Consider the following 6,396-nt stretch of genomic DNA (forward strand, 5'->3'; position numbering starts at 1 on the left):
GGGGGGTGGCGCTTTGCCAGATTTGTGTGGTAGCGTGTGTGAGGCTTGTGTCTGAATGAGTGTATCTTAGGGGAGATTCGCAATTCTTGTGCCTATGTGAAAGAGAGAAAGAGAGAGAGAGAGAGAGAATGAATGAGAGAGAAAATTCCCTTGTCTACATAGGTAAAACAGCTTTCCCTCTCCCAGCCCCACTCACCACTCCCATGCTGGATCTAACCTCCACCCCTTCTTGGATCCCTTAACGTGGAGGTAAGAGCACAGATCTCAAGCTGAAAGGGTTGTGGAGGATCTGGGCCTTGGTGTCCCTGCCTCGTCCAAACCCTCCCTATCTCTAAGCAGATAGCTCCTGAGGGGAACAGAAGAGCGGTGACAACGACAGGGAAGGACTAGACAGCTTCAGGTGGACAGAGACTAGAAGGGGGGGTTCCAGGAAGCTCAAGTGAGCTGACTTTATGGTGACTCCTCCAGCTGCTGGGGATTTCTCTGTTAATCTGGGACTGCTCTGTTTGCATCTCATTTACCTATATTTGCATAACAAGGGCCTGGCTGGCACCAGAGATCGAAATTCCTAGCCTGGGTAATTGTGTAAAAAAGCCTCCGGAGATGGAATCCTGGGGGCAGGGAAACAGAGGCAGGGAGCTACCGTGTGTTGATGTTGCAGGTCCCCATTCAATCCTAGGAGCCTCCACTTCTCCTTGATCCCTGGTACAGCAGGGTGGGGATGTCAGTGGAAATGAGGTGGGAGGGGTGGTAAGACTGAGAATCAAGTTACCCTTGAGAGCCACCAGCACCCAGATGGAGTTGAAGACAGAGCATTCCCATGGGTGGGAATGGCCTGAATATGGTAAGGGCAGAGTTGGGAGTGGGGGTGAGGAAGTAAAACCCAGCAACCTCTAACCCCTGTCAGCCTCCTGACCCTCTCGGCACCCCAGCTGACTCTAACCAGAGTACCTAGGATCATATCCTGGATCTGCCACTTAACTAGCTCTAATGCTCTCAGACATGGGCAACCCGGGCCCCTGCCCTGGGCTCCCCACTTTAGATAACCCCACTTTGGCCCTCTTTTGCATGGGATGAAAAATCTGAAGGTCCACAGGCCCACAGGGTTGTGCCCACCTTGAAGCTCCAGCCCCTTTATAGATCATACCCCAACCCAGGCCTGAATTCCCTGCCCAAACAGCCCTAGGCCAGCTGCCAGGGCCTCGGTGGCCTTTTTCCCACGTCCTTTCTCGATAAGCTCTCAGGGTAGTAGAAGTCTGGCTATTTGCCAAGACTGTGGACCAAGCAGGGACTAGAGTGTTTGGGGAGTCCACAGGCCTGCATTCAAGGCCCCTCATGCAGTCCCCTGGAGCCCAGGGACTGAAGATGGGGAGGGCTAGGGGCTCCTTTCGTATTCCTGCCCTAGGCTCTTTAAACATTTGCGGTGGCTCTGACCAGCTGTTCTACCTTGGGCAAGTTACTTAACTCCCTGTGCCCCCATGTGGGGTTAATAATAGTAGTTGCCTCATAGAGTTGTTACGCTGATGAACTGAGTTAGTTCATGTTAAGCACTGAAAACGGTGCCTGGCACAGAGTAAGAGGGTATAAGTGTTAGCGATTATTATCTATTATCCTGGGATTTGGCTCTTTTCCCTCCAGCTGCATAAGCACCTTTTCTTTCACTTTGAAAGACTGAGGAAGAGGTAGGGAATGGAGACATGCCTTCCGTTCCCTCCCCTTCCTCTCTCAGAGATCAGACCCTTCTTTTCTCCCTCCCCAACTACTGCAACCCCAGGCTAAGATGCCAGGATGCCAGGATGGCAGGAGGGCAGCCAGATTGTTGGACTGAATGTAATGATTTGTTTAATGTCCTTATTGGTTGAACGAATGAACAAATGAATGAATAAAAAACAAACATTGAATGAATAAAAAGTCAGACAGAAGTGTGACTGGCAGATGTTTTGGCTTTGGAGGTCCTCAGATCCATTTCCCTGAACCACAGCACCATTTTCTGTTTGCTTTGATTAAATGGTGAGAAGCAGAGAGTGAGGTGAAGGGCCTGGCCAGGCTCTCTGCAAGGTCAGCCCTGGCCTAGATGAGTGGCTCACGCCTAGGGAGGGGCCACCTGTGCCTGTGGATGGGTCCTGTCGAACTTTTATTGTGTGCAGGTATCTCTGTGTGTCTCTGTGTCTGTGTGTCCCTGCTCAGAAGCTTCTCTCTGCCCAATAATGGAGACCCTGGGGCACGCTATATCAGGGTTTGGGGTGTGGGGGTGGAGTGATGTTGGTGAGCCTCATTACCTCTTTATTTAGACCCCTGCCCCTCTCTGGCAGAGCCAGGCCTCAGTGCGCCCACCTGTCAGCTGGCAGGTTAGTGGTGATGAAGAGCTCTCCTGGGGCCTGGCGGCCTCCACCATCTGCCCAGGTTAGTGTTGAGGATGATGGGGGGACCTGTCAAAGGACAGCCCTTCTGGGCCTGAGGCTTAGCACTAGATTCATCTCAAGAGTGCTAGGAGTGTGGGCATGTGGGAGTGCAAGTGTGCCATGGTGTGTGTGTGTGTGTGTGTGTGTGTGTGTGTGTGTGTGTGTGTGTGAAGAGAGAGAATAAGAGAGGGAGAATGAGAGAGAGGGAGAGATTTTGTATGTGTGGTGAGACTGTGCATGGGCAGCTAGGTCTGGGTATGACTGTCAATAAGATTTTATGTGTTCGTGGTCGTAACTGTTTGTGTGTCTGCATGATTGTCTCCTGGTGGTCTGGGGTGCTACGCATGACGGTGTATGTCCTAGACTTCAGGCTAATTACATAGGTCTTGTCTGGGGGTTTTCCGTGGGAAGCTCTAAAGTGGACACAAGAGTGAGGAGGGCTCAGCCCCTCCCTGCCAGTGGACAAGTTATGCCTTGACACAAAAAAATTGTATCATCTACATCCATTGAGGACTGGAGATGTGGCCTTGATAGGAAGGTGCCCATGCTCAGTGAATTCCTGGCTCAGTTTTTAACTGGGAGAAATTAACCTCCAGGTCCGTTTCTTTCAAAACTGTTATCATTCTCCTTGGTTAGGCTCCATGGCGCTGAGTCCCACTAGAGGGGCTGGAAGTCCCTGTGAGGGAAATCAGGTCAACCCAAGGAATCCTAGAGGATCCCTGACTGTCCTCAATCCCCATTTCCTGGAGGTGGACCCTGGCATCCTCAGGACTCCCAGGATCCCTGGAAACCATCCTATAGACACTCCCCTCACCTGCCTCAGCACAGAGACAGGCACACTTAAAGCCATTCTGAGGAACAGTCACACAATTACCCAGAATCACACATGAACCAGAAACCCACATACATCATCACAGATCTGTTGGACACAAGCACATGTACACAGAGCTAAGTACATCACGGCATACAAACATTCAGACAGGCACACAGATGTATAACCACATGCCTCTTTACACACAGGAACATTTCCATAAATTGGTAAAACACATTCTTTCAAGGACACACATGCTTAGAGTGATATGCCTGCAGACATGCTTGCATATGTATCCACACACATTTCATCCTTTCCCACCCTTGCTCCATTCTCTGTCCAACACCCTGCTACAGCTCTCACCCACTGTGGAAGGCCCTTTGGAAGGTAGGCATCAAAAGAGGGCAGATGCCATATGCATAGGGAACCCTGTCGGGAGGTAGCCGTGTGTGTCTACATGTCCGAATTTGTTTATATGAGTATCACTGTGTATCTGGTAGTCTATGTAGCTCTAGCTCTATGAAGAACAGGGACAGGGAAGTGTCTCTTTGTGACACTGAGTGCTTTTCTGTATATGTCTTTGTGTATTTCTGGGAGGACCTCTGTGTAGCTGTGTGTACCCATTTGTATGAATGTGAGTATGAGTGACAGTGGGGAATTACTATCTGTGTGACTGCATCTTGTGGACTGTCTCTCTGAGCATGTCTGCATCTGTATGTCTAAGAGCACGTTTGCATATATGTGTATTTCTCATGGTTTATGACTCCGTGGTCTGGAATCCACAGGCTGGCTGGGCTGGCTCCCCTCCAGGCAAAGGCTGTGGCCTGGGGTGCGGCCAGGTGGGACCAGACCAAATCCCTCAGCCATTGATAGTCGTATTTACAGAGCTCCGAGTAGGATGTAATTGCTTCTATTAATCTTTCTCCGGTTGTTAATTGCTCACTTATCGGGTTGTGTATTATGCCGACTGTTGCTCTTAATTCGCCTCCATAGCTGCAGGTGTTCGCTGCCTTATTAACTGTTAATCGGCGCGGCTAGGGATGGAGGCTTAATTGGCCCCGAGAATGGGACACAGGCAGGCCAGCCGGGCACTGCCAGGCTCTCAGCCTGTCCCTGGAGCCCTTACCTGTGGAGCACAGGTGGCTACCAGGGAAGGAGTCGGTCCACTGCCATCTACCTGCAGACAGCACTCCCATATACAACTGTAAGAGTGACTACTGCTGTGTGTGGCCCCCACCTCCAGGAAGCCAACCAACCAATCAGAATCCAGCTCCTATACTCTCCCTCTCCACCACCAACAGTCTTCCCACATCCAACATAGAAGCCAACCTTGTTCATATCTGAACCTAACTGAAACCTAAGAGAGCAATGCCGAGTAGAACCGGTTCTTCTCCTCTAACACCCTCTCTCCCACCTCTGACGCTGGCAGTCAAGGCCGTTAAGGTTTACGGAGACACTGAGAGAAAGGAAGACAAGACAGAGGAGCTTCTGCCAGAACGGGAAGGTGAAATTAGACCAGGAAGGACTTTCAGCTTTTGAAGAGGCCGTCTAGAACAATTAAGAGTCCAAATAAGAATCAGAACTTCCAGAATAAGAACTGCTGCTGCATCCCAGCCACCCTCAGAGGGGTCTCAGCTTCCGCTTTCACAGCCCCAACAGGGAACTCACTTCCTTCATGGCACTGCTACACAGCAGAGAAGTCCCCATTGTCCACAATGGGACACCAAGGCCTAGAAAGGGCAAAGGAGTGACCCCAGGGTCCCCCAGTCCTCTCTGGTAAAGGCTCAGATACGTGACTCTCCAAGCAGTTTCAGCCTCCCCCTAAACCCTGCTCCATCTTAGACTTCTCAGACCTGGAGGAAACTCTCTCAGTCACCAACTCCTTAGCTCTGGTCTTTAAGCCTCTCACCCTCAGCTGCCACTGCTGCAGCCACCTCAAGCTCCAGTGCCTTTGAGACAGGAATGCAAGGTTTTGGGAAACATTTGGCCCCTGAGAGACAAGGGTGTAAGGGTGTGCATGTATGGTGGTGGTGGTGATGGGGTGGGGGTGGAGGATCCATGTTTTTCACCTGGTCTCCAGCCTCCAAGGACAAATAGGCAAACCTATAGTCCTTATCCTGTACCTCGAATCCAGTCTGCCCTGACATCTGGAAGGTTTTCCTGGTGTTTAGCTGTCATGTCTTGAGCTGCAAAGGAAGTTGATTTGCTTTGGTTGGGCCCTGAGAGGAAATGGGCTCTATGGAGAGAGAGGGGGAGGGAGTTACCATTAAGCAGCTATTGTTTGCCGGAAGCAGCAATAAGTGAATGTAAAAGTGGTATCTCACTGAACCTTCACATAACCTGATAAGTTCGGGATAAATATCCAGGAACTGGTAGGACCCCACCCTTCATGCACGCCTCTCCCCACCCCCACCCCCACCCCGCCCCCCACCCCCCGCCCCGCCAGGCCTGAAGGAGGAGTATGAAACTGAGCCACAGAGGTGAATTAAACTTGCCTAAGGCCACGCAGCCAGGAAAGGGCAGAATTCGAATTTCTGGTGGTGGCTGGGTATCTTTGGTCAGGGGTGCCTGGATAGATTCATGCTAATCGTTCAGTAAGGTGACCAGGCCTGGAAACTGGTGGTTACTATTACAGTTTACCCACCCACCCCAAATCTGGAACATTAATAAGAAAAACACTTATGCGCAGCCCACATGTCCATCAGGCAGGATGAGAGAAGCAAAGGGAACTGTCCAGGGATAGTTGCCCAACAAGTTCCAACTCCGCCTCTATGTTAATGACATGCAGATATATGTAAATTTGCACACGCAACAGCTCAAACCTTTGGAAGCAATGAGGTGACCTAGAAGAAGTTGCTATGGAAACCCAAAAGCGACCCCCTTTCCCCCTCCCGCCCAAGCAAGCGCATAGACACGTGCACAAAAACCCAGGGTTCCTCGCTCCAGAGCCCAGAAGATCACAAAGTCGCGGAGGGTATGAACCAGAAGGACCCACAGCAGCAGTGTCCAGCCGGGGAAGCTGAGGCCCGGAGAAAGTCGCGAGGAGAGCAGCATCTGAGTTCCACTAAAACCGAGGGTGGCCTTTCGAATCCCCAACGACTCCTACTCCGGCCTAGCCCAAGGAGCCCCGCCCAGCGTTACTTAGCAACGCCCCTCGAGCTTAGCAACTGCCGGCCTCGCCCC

Source organism: Pteropus medius, unplaced genomic scaffold, assembly GCF_902729225.1.
Source record: "Pteropus medius unplaced genomic scaffold, Ma_sr-lr_union100, whole genome shotgun sequence".
Taxonomy (NCBI): Eukaryota; Metazoa; Chordata; class Mammalia; order Chiroptera; family Pteropodidae; genus Pteropus; species Pteropus medius.